We start from the raw sequence: 18,620 nt of genomic DNA, 5'->3' as shown, positions 1-18,620 counted from the left end.
TATAGGAAGCAGAGAGAGTCCCAAACAAGATGAATCCAAACAGACTTACACTACAACATATCATAATTAAAATGGCCAAAGTTAAGGAAAAAGAATTCTAAAGGCTGCAAGAGAAAAACAGAGCCATATAAAAGGGCACCACCATAATGATATCAACATATTTTTGTACAGAAGCTTGGCAGCCCAGAGGGAGTGGCATGATATATTCAAACTTCAAAGGGAAAAACCTGTAACCTAGAATATTCTAACCAGCAAGATCATCATTTATAATTACAGAAGAGATAAAGAATTTTTCAGATAAGCAAAAATGAAAAGAGTTAATTAACACTAAATTCACCCTAAAAAATGTTAAAGGATCTTCTCTAAGTGGTAAAGAAAAGGTCATAAGAAGAAAGAATCTATAGGGAAGGAAAAATCCCACAAATAAAAACAAGTATATAGTAAAGGCTGAAGATCAACTACTTAAATAAGCTAGTACAAATATTAAAAGACAAAAAATTGTAAAATCAACTATGACTGCAATAATCAGTACAGTGTAGGGAAATACAGTCATTGTTTCTAACAACTTTAAACAGAGTATAATCTATAGAAATACTAAATCCCTGTGTTCTACACATAAAACAAATACAATATTATAAATCAACTACACATCAATAAAAAAATAAAACAAAGGTGAGGGTGAAATTAAGACATTGCAGATTAAAAAAATACTAAGGGAGTTTGAAGTGTTTGGCCTATCCTGCTAGAAATGTTTAAGGGATTTCTACTGGTTGAAATGAAAGGATAGTAGATGGAAATTCAAAGTCATAAAAAGAAATAAAGATCTAAGCAAAAGTAAATATGCAGGTGCTTATAAAACGGTTTTATTTTAGCAATGGTTTGTAGCTGTACTGTTTGTTTTCTAAATGGTTTATAGGAATGATACATTTAGAAAAACAATTATTCGTCTAAAGGTAGTATTATTTTAACTTTGGTTTGTAACTCCACATTTTGTTTCCTACATAATTTAAGACATACATTTAAAAACAATTATTAGTTTTGTTTTTGGGCATAAAATTATTTAAGTGTGATCTTGTGATGTTAAGCAATGAAAACAGTGCAGTGAGAGTTATAATGGAGCAATTTTTTATGCTATTGAACTTAAGACTGTATAAATTCAATTTGGAGTGTAATAGTTTTAAGATGTTAAATGGATACACCATGGACACAGAATTTTATAACCCTAGGTACTAGAAAATGAAGGTAAAACTAAACTACATACCCAGAACCCTTTTAACGTAGTATAGGATGGGCCCCCTTAAGATTTAAGGATTCCAGTGTACTAGTACAAGTGCACGCTTTAATATTTCCCCAAAGAGATCTACAGTTTTTCACCAGGGTAACTGTGCTACAGGGAAAAGGAAATAATCAGAAATTTCAGGGACTATTATATACCATCTCTGAACTGACAGTAATTCCAGGAGATCCAAAATTACACTGTTACTACTTAGGAAAACAGTAAATTGAAACAATACCTCATTCCTGTTGGGACTGCAGAGTTTAAAGCCACCAAAGACTTGAAGGAAGCAGGGATTTCTACCACATTCCCATTTAACTAGCCTATCTGGCCAGTGGGGAAAACAGATGAATGACGGTGGATTTTTGTGAATTTAACCATATAGTGACTCCACATGTAGCTACTGAACTAGATGTGGTTCATAATACATCCTCTGGTACTTAATATGTAGTCAATAATCTGGCAAACTCTTTTCCCTTAATGCTTGTTAATAAAAACCACCAGGTTCAGTTTGTTTCAGCTCCAAAGCCAGCAATATATCGTCACCATTCTACCTCAGGGGCATATCAACTCTCCACTCTTGTGTCATAATTCAGTTTGGAAGCTCTTAATTACCTTTATCTTCTACAAGACATCACATTGGTCAATTAATTTAATAACATTATGCTGATAGGAGCTAGATAGCATGAGGTGCAACTACTCTAGACTTATTGGTAAGACATTTGGATGCCAGAAGGTGAGAAATAAATGTGACAAAATTTAGAAGGCCTCCACCTCAGGAAATCTCTAAGGGTCCAGCATGTCAAGCGTGTAGCATGTGAAGATATCCCTTTTAAGTGATAGGTTAAAATATTGCATCTGTGCCCTCCAACAACCAAGACAGAGGAAAATTGCCTAGTGGGCTTCATTATATTCTGGAGACAACATATCCCTCATTTCATTGTTCTACTCCAGTCCATTTACAGAGGAACCTGACAAGCTACTTGTTCTGTGTGAAGCCCAGAACAGGAAGATGCTCTGCAACAGATCCAAGCTGAGTGCAAGCTGCTCTGCCACTTTGCCGGTAATGATCCAGCAAACCCAATGGTGATTGAAGTATCAATGACAGGTAAAAAAAGCTAAATACTGTTTCAAGACCCAGGACTGTAACAGACAAGTTGACTGTATTCCTACTTAGTAAAAAACCACACCAATTTAAAACTGGACAAAGTATACTTTAGAAAACTGCAAATTAAAACCACACTAACTATACTCACTAGCTTATTTATAGTAAAAATATTGACACTCTGAAGTGTTGGCAAAGAGACGTCATACATTGCTGATGACAATGTAAATTGTTACAGTATATAAAATAGTTTAGCTTCCTCATACCGAACAGAAAGTAGAGACTTCTGAGTATTTTGGAAGTTACTTAATTTAAATTTTGGAAACTCATATAGGCATAAATTATTCAGCTCAAAAACTTCTGAGAGTGGACACTAATTCTATTTTATCTTTGGTGGAATTATGCTAGCTAGAGTGATAATTCAATGAATAACAATTATAATTTAAACAACTTGGCTTGGAGAGGGCATGGGGTTCCATTTAAACTGAGAAAAACTCATGAGAGTCTGAGAAAGATCAGTCTAATAGTTTCTTGTGCAACTTGGGCATTCAACCCCAGCTTCACAATCACAGACTCCTATGTATGGAAGTTTCCAAAGAGAGGTTTTCAACAGAACAAGAGTCTCATAGACAAAACAAGACTGCCTGAGAAAAATTCCCACAGGTTTTTAATAAGTGGGCTGAGACAACTTTTGTCCAAAAGTTGCTGTTCTGAAGGGTTGAAAGTGTAAAACTGTTAGTCACTTAGTCATGTACAACTCTTTTCAACACATGGAATGTAGCCCAACAGGCTCCTTAGCCATGGAATTCTCCAGGCAAGAATACTGGAGTGGGTTGCCATTTCCCTTCTTCAGGGGATCTTCCCAACCCAGGGATCAAATCTGGGTCTCCCACATCACAGATAGATTCTTTACCATCTGAACCTAAAGGTCTAGACATTCTGAAGGGTTACATACTGAAATCCTCAGACCCAGAGCCAGTTCAAGAAATAAATTCATCAAGATCAACATTTTTCCCGAGGAACATCTTACAGACTTAACACTAAAGAAATAACAAAGATTGACAAGTAGTAACATTGTCAGTACCAAGACCATTTCCCACCAAGGACAAAGGTTTTTCAAATAAGAATAGAAAACCAAGGATTCCCAAAAGAGATCTTACTTCACTGGAGACAATCAGTTCAATTCAGTTCAGTCGCTCAGTTGTGTCTTACTCTTTGCGACCCCATGAACCACGGCACGCCAGGCCTCCCTGTCCAACACCAACTCCTGGAGTTCACTCAAACTCATGTCCATCCAGTCCGTGATGCCATCCAGCCGTCTCATTCCCTATTGTCCCCTTCTCCTCCTGCCCCCAATTCCTCCCAACATCAGAGTCTTTTCCAATGAGTCAACACTTCGCATGAGGTGGCCAAATTATTGGAGTTTCAGCTTCAACATCAGTCCTTTCAATGAACACCCAGGACCGATCTCTTTTAGAATGGAGTGGTTGGATCTCCTTGCAGTCCAAGGGACTCTCAAGAGTCTTCTCCAACGCCACAGTTCAAAACCATCAATTCTTCAGTGCTTAGCTTTCTTCACACTCCAACTGTCATATCCATACATGACCACTGGAAAAACCATGACTTGATGGACAGACCTTTGTTGGCAAAGTAGTCTCTGCTTTTGAATATACCATCTATGTTAGTCATAACTTTCCTTCCAAAGAGTAAGCATCTTTTAATTTTATGGCTGCAATCACCATCTGCAGTGATTTTGGAGCCCCCCAAAATAAAGTCTGACACTGTTTCCACTGTTTCCCCATCTATTTCCCATGAAGTGATGGGACCAGATGCCATGATCTTCGTTTTCTGAATGTTGAGCTTTAAGCCAACTTTTTCACTCTCCTCTTTCACTTTCATCAAGAGGCTCTTTAGTTTTTCTTCACTTTCTGCCATAACGGTGGTGTCATCTGCATATCTGAGGTTATTGAAATTTCCCCCAGCAATCTTGATTCCAGCTTGTGCTTCTTCCAGCTCAACATTCCTCATGATGTACTCTGCATGTAAGTTAAATAAGCAGGGTGACAATATACAGCCTTGACATACTCCTTTTCCTATTTGGAACCAGTCTGTTGTTCCATGTCCAGTTCTAACTCTTCCTTCCTTATTCCAATCCCAAAGAAAGTCAATACCAAAGAACGCTCAAACTACTGCACAAGTGCACTCATCTCACACGCTAGCAAAGTAAGGCTCAAAATTCTCCAAGCCAGGCTTCAGCAATACATGAACCGTGAACTTCCAGGTGTTCAAGCTGGTTTTAGAAAAGGCAGAGGAACCAGAGATCAAATTGCCAACATCTGCTGGATCAGGGAGAAAGCAAAAGAGTTCCAGAAAAACGTCTATTTCTGCCCTAATGGCTATGCCAAAGCCTTTGACTGTGTGGATCACAATAAACTAGAAATGATAGAGTCTCACATTTCGTTTGACTTCAATGAAAAGGAAGAATTCAAAGGTTGCCTTTTTTTCCTGGTTGAACATACTCCTGAGCGAATCTTAAGCCACCTCATTAGAAAACACTACTTTTGAGTAAAGAGTCTTGGGTTGCCACAGTTAGGGAGTCTCAAATGGATTTTGGTATAACCTCCAAATGGTTGAATTTCCCAAAGCATCATGATAAAATCTGTTACCAAAGTTAACCATATTAGAATTACATAAGCAAAGAATGCTACTAAAATGAATTTTAATATGTCAGTTTAGCTAAGCTGAACTTTAGTACACAGAATTCCCTTTCTAGTATGCTTCTGCTTAGAATGTCTACAAATAATAGTCTCTTAAGTCAGTTGGAGGACAAACACAGCAGATCTTTTGTAAAAGGCAAACAGCTTCCCCATTTTTCACTGAAACATTACTATACAGAGGTGAGAACAATATGGTAGACAGGACTGAAGTTTCTAATCAGTTGGCTTTCAGTGGATCAAAAGAGCCTGACTTCAGCAGCTGGAACACCTTAAACATTACAGCTTTAATAAATTAAGTAGCCTATGGACAACAAGTTTCAGCCTTTACATTTGAGGTTCTACCCTCCTCATGACTTTTTCTTCCCTTTCTGACTGTCTTTCCTGTGGATTTTAGATTTACTTAGCCAATAAAACAATTATAAGCCAGTTCTTTAAAATAAATGCACATATATAAATAGATACACTGCTTATAATAAATACATGCAATTAATGCACTTGACCTATAAGTAACCTGTATTTATTACCTTTATGTATATGTTTGTATGTGTGCTTGGGTATATGTGTGTTTCTGTGTGTGTATCCTCTAAGATGTTGTTTTTCTCTAGTTGAACCCTGACCAATATATTATCTCACAGGTCTTTGCTGTATTTCAGAAAGGGAAAGTAGAAATGATATAGTACTCTGAGGTCTGAGCTTAAATGGCTTAAGTTTCTAAGTAGAGAAATGAATGTACTTTAACAAATGTTTTGAAAGAACAATTTCAAATTGGTGGACAGAGCAAAGAAGGAAACAAATCATAGATAAACTGTTACTGAAACAAGTCATAAGTAAACTGTTATTTTTTTAATTGGGTTTTTGCTCAGGTGAACTGTGGTGTTGGAGAAGACTCTTGAGAGTCCCTTGGACTGCAAGGAGATCCAACCAGTCCATCCTAAAGGAGATCAGTCCTGGGTATTCATTGGAAGGACTGATGTTGAAGCTGAAACTCCAATAATTTGGCCAACTCATGCGAAGAGTTGACTCACTGGAAAAGACTCTGATGCTGGGAGGGATTGGGGGCAAGAGGAGAAGGGGATGACAGAGGATGAGATGGCTGGATGGCATCACTGACTTGATGGACATGAGTTTGAGTGAACTCCAGGAGTTGGTGTTGGACAGGGAGGCCTGGCATGCTGTGATTCATGGAGTTGCAAAGACTTGGACACGATTGAGTGACTGAACTGAACTGAATTCAATAAGAACTACATAATATGTATAATCCCGTCAATTCAACATGAGGGGATTATTCAAATAATGTAAAACAATTTATATCTTTTTTAAACATGTATCCCTTTATACAACATTATTCTACTACTAACACAAACACTGAGATCATCTTGGAATAGTTTCAAATTCTGATCAAAACGATGCAACTCTGCTACTTTAAGCACAGTAGTGCTTATACTGGAAAAATCATGAGTATTCCTAGAAAAACTGTGAGATTCCTTGCTGTCATTATCATAATGGACAATTTAACAATTTCCTTTCTGTGACTAGTTATCTGTTATGTGTTTTATTTATGTGTTGTTCTGGGACACCCAGACAGGTCTGGGATTTATTAGGATTGATCCACCATTGGGTTTTGTCAGTTAGCACTGACAGTGTTGCTTTCAACACTCTCTGATGCCCATTCTATTTATTTTGTGCATTAATGAGTTTATAGCTCATATTTACTATTATGATTTCATAATTAATTTTTTAAAAATCTGCTCATATGTCTAATGATTCTTAGATTTGTTGAGGTTCTAAAAAAGCAAATGTTTCCATAATTGGTGGGAAAAAGGAGACTCCTTAGGGGAAGGGAGGGATATTGCTTTTTCTCTCTCATAAGACTGGAGTTCTTTCATTTGAATGCAATGGGAAGAATTTTTTATTTGAAATCAGAAGATTTGGATTTCAGGCTTTGCCATTTAAGTATCAACTTAAGTATCAGCTCTGTGGCCATTTAATAGTATTTTAGGAGAATTTCAATGCAATTTCCTTATTCATAAAGTCTGGATAATAGTCATTTTTTCTGTCAAGACTACATTAATTATATACAAGATAAAATATGTGAGAATATTTTTTCTTAAAGTGCTATGAAAATACACAGTCATATTTCAGAGATATTTTTATCCAAATATCAGTTCAGTTCAGTTCAGTCGCTCAGTCGTGTCTGACTCTTTGCAACCCCATGAATCGCAGCACGCCAGGCCTCCCTGTCCATCACCAACTCCCAGAGTTCACTCAGACTCGCATCCATCGAGTCAGTGATGCCATCCAGCCATCTCATCCTCGGTCGTCCCCTTCTCCTCCTGCCCCCAATCCCTCCTAGTATCAGAGTCTTCTCCAATGAGTCAACTCTTCGCATGAGGGGGCCAAAGTACTGAAGTTTCAGCTGTAGCATCATTCCTTCCAAAGAAATCCCAGGGTTGATCTCCTTCAGAATGGACTAGTTGCATCTCCTTGCAGTCCAAGGGACTCTCAAGAGTCTTCTCCAAAACCACAGTTAGAAAGCATCAGTTTTTCAGCACTCAGCCTTCTTCATAGTCCAACTCTCACATCCATACATGGCCACTGGAAAAACCATAGCCTTGACTAGACGGACCTTAGTTGGCAAAGTAATGTCTCTGCTTTTGAATATGATATCTAGGTTGGTCATAACTTTTCTTCAAAGGAGTAGGTATCTTTTAATTTCATGGCTGCAATCACCATCTGCAGTGATTTTGGAGCCCAAAAAAATAAAGTCTGACACTGTTTCCACTGTTTCTCCATCTATTTCCCATGGAGTGATGGGACCGGATGCCATGATCTTCGTTTTCTGAATGTTGAGCTTTAAGCCAACTTTTTCACTCTCCTCTTTCACTTTCATCAAGAGGCTTTTTAGTTCCTCTTCACTTTCAGCCATAAGGGTGGTGTCATCTGCATATATGAGGTTATTGATATTTCTCCCAGCAATCTTGATTCCAGCTTGTGCTTCTTTCAGCCCCGCGTTTCTCATGATGTTCTCTGCATATAAGTTAAATAAGCACAGTGACAATATACAACGACAATATACAGTGACAATATTGAAGTACTCCTTTTCCTATTTGGAACCAGTCTGTTGTTCCATGTCCAGTTCTAACTGTTGCTTCCTGGCCTGCATACAGATTTCTCAAGAGGCAGGCTAGGTGGTCTGGTATTCCCATCTCTTTCAGAATTTTCCAGTTTATTGTGATCCACACAGTCAAAGGCTTTGGCATAGTCAATAAAGCAGAAATAGATGTTTTTCTGGAACTCTTTTGCTTTTTCCATGATCCAGCAGATGTTGGCAATTTGATCTCTGGTTCCTCTGCCTTTTCTAAAACCAGCTTGAACCTCTGGAAGTTTATGGTTCACTATAGTTACCATCATTATTAAAATTAACTAAGTTTGCCCAACATGCCCTGAAATATTTTATGTGCTTCACAAATGTTCTATTTTCATTATAACCCTACGAACAAAAGAAAGTACCATTATTACCCGTTTCACAGATGAATGAAATGATACTTTTTTTACAAGTTAATATACAGTTAACTTTTTTTACAAGTTAATAGGCAGTAATTACCTTGACAGAAATCATGTGAAACTCAGAATTTTTCTTTCTGACTCATTTTTATAAGCTAGAGCTCAGGAGGTTGTGTTTAAAAAAAAAATTATACAAATGTCAAAAACATTACAATTCAACTAGTGTTATAAATTTCCTAACAGTAGCTTCATCCCTGATTCAACATAAAACAAAAAGAAATTAGACACATTTTAAGAACATCAAATCTGATAGCAAAGGCTTTAAAAATACATTTTAATTCTGTGTTTTAAAATTAAACGATGTGAGAAAGTATAGAAACTTGATTTATCATTTTTCCACTATGAGTGGCATCATCAGTCTTGATAATAGTGTAAATTAAACATTACTGGAGAACATTTTTGTCTATTAAGGCTCAAAAATGAAAGACCAAAGAAGATACAATGCCATGGTAGAATGACTCAAAATCAAATATATTTTCCTAGTTAACATTCAGAAATATATGATTACCAAACTACCAAGTAATAATATTATCTATGGTGATGATGCAAAGGAACTCTGGAGCTTGACCTAAGAAACAATTACATATTTTTTAAGTCTACACATTAGTGATTATTTGCAGTGTACATTTATTTATGTCCTTAAACAACATAATGCATTTGAGAATCTGAAGCAGAATCCTATTTGTGTCCCTAAAAATTTCTTATCTTTTCTTAACCCACAGAAATACGTGTTTTAGAACAAGAATGGCAAGATATACAACCCACATGACTAGGAACTGCTTTGTCAGGAAATATGCAAAGAGGCAGCAGAAATCTATACGTTTAGTCTGCAAATGAGCCACTGGGAAAGGAAACATCGGTTAGAGGAGACTGCTTGTCAATGTTTTCAACATAATCACAAACAGATTAATGCACTATCACATTTAGGTAGTCAGTGTTCTATGGGAATATTATCTTCTCTAAACTGAGCCAATTCTTTTCTATTCCATCTCTCATACATGTAACAGCAAAGTTATATATTTTGAAAAGATTGTTTCCAAGAAGATAGATAAGCTCTTAAAGCTTCTAATGGCTTGTATAAATGTTTGCCTTGAAGCTGCAGAGATATAGCACAATTCATGTCTTCCTGAACATATTTCAAATGTAAAATTCTAAAGTATAAATGAAGGGCTTTATAAGGGATCAAATGTATTAAATCACTACAGAAAATCCACTTTATTTTTTAAAAAACTTAATTAAATGCTTTGTGATAATGACTGGCAACATTTCTGGTGGCTCAGTGGTAAAAATCTGCCAGCAAATGTAGGTCATATGGGTTCAATCCCTGGGTCAAGAAGATCCCCTAAAGAAGAAAATGGCTACCAACTCCAGTATTCTTGCCTGGAGAATTCAATGGACAGAGGAGGCCGGTGGGCTACAGTCCATCGGGTTACAAAAGAGTCAGACACAATTCAGTTGTTAACTAAACAACAATAATGACTGAGTCAGCCTCCAGAAGAAATCTAAAGGTGTGCCATCAGACTTGCTTTTAATCATCATCTAGTGTAAATTATCATCCAAATAAAAATTTTAAAAACATAGACTTCCTACTTATCACATTTTTGGAATTACTGTAAGTAGTATCTATAAAATACAATTTTCTAAATTTGAAACCATGATTTTTACACAAATACAGAACAAATACATGTCAAAGATACTTATTAAAAACATTAATTAATTAAGGAACTAGTAAGATGGTAAAGCTGGTTTAAAAAATTATTTGAGAAATGGAAATTTAATCACCCAAAGGAATGCTCAATTAAATGTTAGTAGACAAAAAACAGATTAAGATCTGACACATTAAATACACTGCTTTGAAGTTAGCTCTTCTTCTAGACAGAAATCCAGTTAATATTTAACTCCATAATGTCTGGGTGCTAATCACATAAGAAATAGCAAAGGTAAATGCAAATGCATTTTCCCATATAACAAAGATCAGGAAGTCTGTTAAATAATGCTCCAGTGAAAGGACGTTAAGTCAAATTCTTGCTTTATTTACAAATGTTAGTTACACACATACACACACACACATATACAAATACACCACTTACACATACATATCTCCCCCTTTAACAACTCACATAATGGATACTATGTGATAATTACAGAAAACAAATAATTTTCAGAGACACATATAAAGCATTTTATTCTGGAAAATCTAAATAAAGTTGCATGACATTTTAAGAAGGCTTGAAAAATCACTAGAGTTTATATTAAATATAACAATGACCTTATATATACTCACTATACCTAATTATAGTAAACATTGAATAAAGGTTTAAATTGAATATAGAAAAAAAAGTGCAAATAATTTACCCAAGAGGAATGTTTTATTAAAAGATTAACATTGAATGTATCTGTTTTTCTGCATTGATAATAGATTTTAGGGTGAAATCTCTCTGCACAATACTCTGGACCTCAACTATATGTTGCAATAATACTTAATGATCAGGTAACATTTTATGTTACTCTTGATCTATGAATTATCACAATTTATTTTGTCACCTCTAAGTCTTGGAGTAACAGATAACTTTAGAATAATTTCCAAACTATACATTATATGTACACACCTAAAATGCTGGCTATTAGTTATCACTGCAAGATAATTGCCAAGACAATTAGTTATGCTCAGTTGATATTATGATCAAAGAGATATACTCAGTCAATATTTTTAAATAGCCCTTAACTTAACTGATGGAATACTTTTCATCTGTAGTCGACTGACAAAATTTGGAATATTTTTCATTTTTCTTTAAAAAATAAAAATTAAATCACTATCAGATTAGTTCAGTTCAGTTTAGTTGCTCAGTAGTGTCCAATTCTTTGTGACCCCATGAACCACAGCACACCAGGCCTCCCTGTCCATCACCAAATGCCAGAGTCTACCCAAACCCATGTCCATTGAGTTGGTAATGCCATCCAACCATCTCATCCTCTGTCATCCCCTTCTCCTCCTGAGCTCAATCTTTTCTGTCATGAATCTTTTCCAGCATCAAGGTCTTTTCAAATGGGTCAGGTCTTCACATCAAGTGGCCAAAGTATTGGAGTTTCAGCTTCACCATCAGTCCTTCCAATGAACACCCAGGACTGTTCTCCTTTAGGACAGACTGGCTGAATCTCCTTGCAGTCCAAGGGACTCTCAAGAGTCTTCTCCAACACCACAGTTTCAAAGCATCAATTCTCCAGTGCTCAGCTTTCTTTATAGTCCAACTCTCACATCCATACATGACCACGGGAAAAACCATAGCCTTGACTACACGGACCTTTGTTGGCAAAGTAATGTCTCTGCTTTTGAATATGTTATCTAGGTTGGTCATAACTTTCTTTCCAAGGAGTAAGCGTCTTTTAATTTCATGGCTGCAATCACCATCTGCAGTGATTTTGAAGCCCAGAAAAATAAAATCAGCCACTGTTTCCACTGGTTCCCCATCTATTTCCCGTGAAGTGATGGGACCAGATGCCATGATCTTCGTTTTCTGAATGTTGAGCTTTAAGCCAACTTTTTCATTCTCCTCTTTCACTTTCATCAAGAGGCTCTTAGTTTTTCTTCACTTTCTGCCATAAGGGTTGTGTCATCTGCATATCTGAGGTTATTGATATTTCTCCTGGCAATCTTGATTCCAGCTGGTGCTTCCTCCAGCCCAGCACTTCTCATGATGTACTCTGCATATCAGTTAAATAAGCACAGTGACAATATACAGCCTTGAAGTACTCCTTTTCCTATTTGGAATCAGTCTGTTGTTCCATGTTCAGGTCTAACTTTTGCTTCCTGACATGCATACAGGTTTCTCAAGAGGCAGGTCAGGTGATCTGGTATTCCCATCTCCTTCAGAATTTTCCACATTTTAATGTTATCCGCACAGTCAAACACTTTGGCATAGTCACAAAACAAAAATTTTTAAGCCTGGATAACTTTAATAATTCACCACATATGTATGTTAAGATTTAAGCACAATTTAAAAAGGGGGGAGGAGAAGGAGATCGATCATTATCTATAGAAAATTCCCTTTCAATATGACCTTTGATAGTCACAATCCTTCAATAAATAATTATTGATAATTATCAATATCCCTTACAAGGCTTGGTGCTCATAAATCTATAGAACTGCCAAGTAAGTAATATCAAATTCCCTTTTCCAAGTACTTCATGTGTGACAGATACTACTTTATCTCTCTAGTATATCAAAACAATTTAGGGAAAAATGTGTAAAATTTAAAATGAATGTTTCCTAACATTTATTACACTGCCATTTGAGGTTTAATTGCTTTTTTTACATTACTCAGTAGGTGAGCCTGGTTCAATAAATACAATTAAAAAACTCATACAAATTATCTCTTCTATATACAAACTTCAGAATAGTAACAGATACTTTTAAATAAATATAAAAAGTATATTTTATTACTAGATTCCCTTTTACAGTAGTATAATATTAAGGGAAGAAAAAGTTACCATTTTACTTAATTGGTCCTGTATTGGCAAGAAAATTAAGTGCTTGAAAAGATACAAATCAAAAAATACTTCCTCAGAACTACACATAATTGTTAAACAAGGAAATTAAATGCTTATATAAACTTTGACAAATTTTATATGTTCAATAATATTCTGTAAATAGTTAACCACAAGATCATTTCACAGTTAGCAGGTAATGATCTACTCTTTCAAAAGTTTCATGTTTTGTTTAGAAAAAAAACACTATTTTTTTTACTTTTCCTATTATTGTAGGACAGAAAAAATAGCGCTATATGCATTGTTTTGCTTACTTTTTTCTTCTTTGTCAAAATGATACTTTGCTTCATCCATACTGATCAAGGTATTTTTCAATGATGACTGATTTTTTGGTCACATTTGTGAATTTTTTTCATCAAATGGCTTAATTGACACATTCAACAAACCAATTTTGTGCTCTTAAAACTGAGTTAGACTTGTTATTCCATTTTATTTAATAGTTCCTGAATATATATATTTTCAAAGTAGGATGTTGTTGATGGTACACTTTTATGAACATTGTAACATAATCTCTTTCCTTGCATGTCTCATTAGGTTTCTTGTTACTCTGCAGTAGTAACCTATATATATTTAGGCTCATAAAAATTAGGTGTATGGCACAGAAAGACGGTGCTTTCAAAAATGAGATCTCAAACACATTTGGCTCCTTTCCTTTAGATTCATATAAACCCTTCTTGATGGTTAAGTAACCTGAATTCTGAATTTCATTTGTACATGAATAAAAACAAAATCTATTTTCAGACAAAGTAGGCTTAATTTTACACATTTAAGCACAGTTTGCCATTTCACAATACTGCTAGAACCAGAATAAACACTCCATTTTAAAACTTTATGGAACTAATTTATAGTGTAGGGCAGGCACAAACTTGATCTCATGGCAGCAAAATTTTATGTTTCCATTTCAGCAATCCTGCCTAACACAATAATATCAGGCCAGCAAATCTTAAATATAAGTTAAGCTAACATGATCCATTGCCTTATAAAGCTAGAGCACCCTGTGGAGTCATGCTGAATATGCCAAGTGATTTTTCAAAATTTAATCATCCTAAATGTCATATAATGGTGCTTTTGCTGTCATTCTTGAAAACTGGGGCAAAAATCCCAAGTGTGCCTGCAAGTTATAAAGAAAGCCTCTTCTTAATACTAGTATTAAATAAACAACATCCTCTCTAATGACCATTAATTTTACTACTAACAGTAAATAAAAACATAATGCTACAAGGCAAATTCAAGAGAAATAATTACTTTTCAAAAGTAAAAATATAGGCATCTCCTTAGTAAGACACAATTTTCTCATAACCACAAAGTCTATGTGAATTTTTTGGTCATTACTAGCTATACTGACAAAAGCTTGGCAGCTTTAGAAACAACTTATCATGAACATAGACTCAAATGTCCTCCTCAAAAACATTAACAAATGGAATCAAGCACTAAATACAAAGGATAATACATCAAAAAATGGAATTCATTCCAATAATTCATGGGAGGTTCGATGTGATTCATCATATTAACAGACCTAACAAAAAAAACTGAAGATCCGATCAATAGATGCAAAGGAAGCATTAAAAAAAAGAAAGAAAGAAACATCAATTTATGATAAACTCTAGGTAGATTTGGAATAAAAGGGAATTCCACCACTTGACAATAGTATCTGTGATAACCTACTGTCAACAGTATGTTTAATAGTGAAGGTCTATATGCTTTATCCCTAAGACCAGGAACAATGCAACAACATGATCGCTCCTGATTCCTATTCAACACTGAGTACAATATGCTAGCCAATGAAATGAAATAAATGAAAAACATACAGAACAAAAAAGTATTCTATATTCACAGATGAAATGACTTTCTATATGGAAAATCTGAAAAACTCAGAATTTTTTCTAGAGTACATAAATTAATTTATGAAGTCAAAATACAAAGTCAACATCAAAATATCAATTTTATTTCTGCCAACCAGCAATGACCAATTGGAGTTAAAAATTAACATCATTAACCACAGCACTAAATAAAACTGAAATATTAGGTTAAAAACCTAATGAAATATGTCTAGGATCTATTTATTGAAAACTACAAAAATATATGAGAAACAACAAATAAGGGAAGATAGTCTCAGACTGAAAGACTGAACTTCATCAAGGAATATATCATTCCCAATTTGATCTGTAGATTCAATGCAATCCTAATTAAAATTCCAGCAGGATTTTTATAGATATCTGTTAGCTGACTGCAGATTTTATACAGAAAACAAAACAAAACAAACAAACAAACAAACAAAAGTGATAGACAAAACTGATTTTGAACCTGCAGAACAAATCTGAAAGATTCACACATTTTAATTTAGACATTTACTTGAAAGCTACAGCAATCAAGACAGTGGGGTATTGGTGAAAAGACAGATCCACAGATTGATGGAATAGAATAGATATACTGAGCTCCCAAAATTTAGTTAACTGATATTTTTAACAGCGTTATAAAGCAATACATTGGATGCATCTCTGCCTCTCTGTCCCTCTCGCTTTCTATCCCTTTTGCTCCTTCTCTAAACACACACACAATTTCATTTATACCCCACAAGTTCATCTATACCATAATCTCTGTTCGGTGTCTACTGTCTACAGGTTTACCTTGTGTTCCACCAGCTCCAGGATATTAATGCCATAGCTGATGATCATTGGGTGCTCAAGGGAGAGGCGCCAAGCAATGACCAACAGATTCTCTGGAGGCCCCCAGGGTAGCAGCACTTCAGGCAGAAGAATCAGAAGTTCCTGGCCTCCTTCCACTTCTTCAGGACTTGGTGGAAACCGAACACCCCCAGACTGTGTTCCAAGTCAGCTATTATGCCGGCTGGAAGCATAGCCGAGTGTCATTTGGCTTGGTGAAGAACTCCCACATGACACCCATAAGATGGCCCAGGGTGAGGTCATGGTCAGCCACAACCCATCAGTCTAGTGGAACTCCGGGAGGTGCCTGGTGCCCAGGGTCTGGTACAGGAGCACACTGTTAATCTAGAAGTACCTGCTGCTGCTGCTGCTGCTGCTGCTGCTGCTGCTGCTAAGTCGCTTCAGTCATATCCAACTCTGTGCGACCCCATAGACTGCAGTCCACCAGGCTTCCCCATCCCTGGGATTCTCCAGACAAGAATACCGGAGTGGGTTGCCATTTCCTTTTCCAATGCATGAAAGTGAAAAGTGAAAGTGAAGTCGCTCAGCTGTGTCCGACTCTTCGCGACCCCATGGACTGCAGCCCACCAGGCTCCTCCATCCATGCGATTTTCCAAGCAAGAGTACTGGAGTGGGCTGCCATTGCCTTCTCTGCTAGAAGTACCTGGCGGGAGTGAAAGGCTCCTTCTGGACTGGTCGGTTGTGTGTGCAGGCACTGGCTGATTTGTGGGCATGCACAGCAGGTTGCCCCTGCCCCCACCCTGTGCCTCATCACACTTCTTATACCTGTATGAATCTATCAGGGCTGACCTGATGCTGGTATTCTTGATCCACTGGCGGCGGGAACGGGGAAGGGGGAAGGGGGTGTGAAGGTGGAGAACTTACTATGGTTTTCATCACAATCATTATTTTTTCATTGTTTCTTGTAGTCAAACTACAGTGTGTGTGTGTTTTTAATATACTATAACTATAATGTATACTATAATGTACTATTATTAGACAAGTAGATATGCATTTGAGATATCTTATGTGAAGAAAGCTGAGCACCGAAGAATTGATGCTTTTGAACTGTGGTGTCGGAGAAGACTCTTGAGCGTCCCTTGGACTGCAAGGAGATCCAACCAGTCCATTCTGAAGGAGATCAGCCCTGGGTGTTCTTTGGAAGGAATAATGCTAAAGCTGAAACTCCAGTACTTTGGCCAACTCATGTGAAGAGCTGACTCATTGGAAAAGACCCTGATGCTGGGAGGGATTGGGGGCAGGAGGAAAAGGGGACGACAGAGGATGAGATGGCTGGATGGTATCACCGACTCGATGGACATGAGTCTGAGTGAACTCCAGGAGTTGGTGATGGACAGGGAGGCCTGGCATGCTGTGATTCATGGGGTCGCAAAGAGTCAGACACGACTGAGCGACTGAACTGAACTGATTCTGAAAATAATAATTTGGAAAAAGTGTAGATAAGTTAAATAATTGTTTCTCATGAATATCAGTTATATCTTACATTGTTGTTGTTCAGTCACTAAGTGAACAACTCTTTGTGACTCCATGGACTGCAGAACACCAGGCTTCCCTGTCCTTCACTATCTCTTGGACTTGGCTCAAATTCATGTCCATTGAGTCCATGATGCTAGCTAACCATTTGACACCCTTATGCCTCCCCACTCAGCCCCAACTCCAACCCCCCCCTCCACTCTCTCACCCCCCACCCCCAGTCCCGCTGCCCTCTTCTCCCTTTGCCTTCAATCTTTCCCAACATCAGGGGCTTTTCCAAGGAGTCGGCTCTTCATATCAAGTGGCCAAGGTATTGGAGCTTCAGCTCCAGCTGTCTTTCCAGTTAATATTAAGGACTGATTTCCTTTAGGGTTGACTGGTTTGATCTTACAGTCCAAGGGACTCTCGACTCAACAATTAGAAAGCATCAATTCTTTAGCACTCAGCCTTCTTTATGATCCAACTTTGACACCCGTTTGTGACCACTGGAAAAAACCACAGCTTTGACTATAAGAGCCTTTGTTGAAAAAGTGATTTCTTTGCTTTTTAATATGCTTTGTAGTTTTGTCATAGCTTTTCTTTCAGGGAGCAAGTGTCTTAATTTAATGGCTGCAGTCACCATCCACAGTGATTTTGGAGCCCAACAAAATCTGTAACTGCATCTACTTTTTCCCTATCTATTTGCCAAGAAGTGATGGGGGAAGATGCCATGTTCTTTTTGAATGCAGAGATTTATGCCACTTTTTTCACTCTCCTGTTTCACTCTCATCAAGAAGCTCTTTAGTTGCTCTTCACTTTCTGCCATTAGTGTGGTATTATCTGTGTATCTGAGGTTGTTGATATTTCTCCCTCTTGTGACTCATCCAGCCAGACATTTCATATGATATTCTCTGCACAGAAATCAAAAAATCAGGGTGACAATATACAGCCTTATCATACTCCTTTCGCAATTTTGAACCAGTCAGTTGTTCCGTGTAAAATTCTAACTGTTGCTCCCTGACCCACATACAAGTTTCTCAGGAGACAGGTTAGGTGGTCTGGTATTCTCATCTCTTTAAGAATTTTATAGTTTGTTGTGATCCACACAGTCAAAGGCTTTAGCATAGTCAATGAAGCAGAAGTAGGTAGTAGAATGCTGAATGCAAATTCTACTATTATAAATTTTAAAATATAGAATCTATATTTTTAAAAACTATTATTGGAGGATATAAAGTGTAGATATTGAAAGAAAACCCAAGTTAGAACATCAAAAATAC

The sequence above is a fragment of the Ovis aries genome, chromosome 1 (genome assembly GCF_016772045.2).
Source record: "Ovis aries strain OAR_USU_Benz2616 breed Rambouillet chromosome 1, ARS-UI_Ramb_v3.0, whole genome shotgun sequence".
Classification (NCBI taxonomy): Eukaryota; Metazoa; Chordata; class Mammalia; order Artiodactyla; family Bovidae; genus Ovis; species Ovis aries.
The sequence above is the reverse complement of the archived record's forward strand: the minus strand, read 5'-3'. Positions refer to the sequence as shown.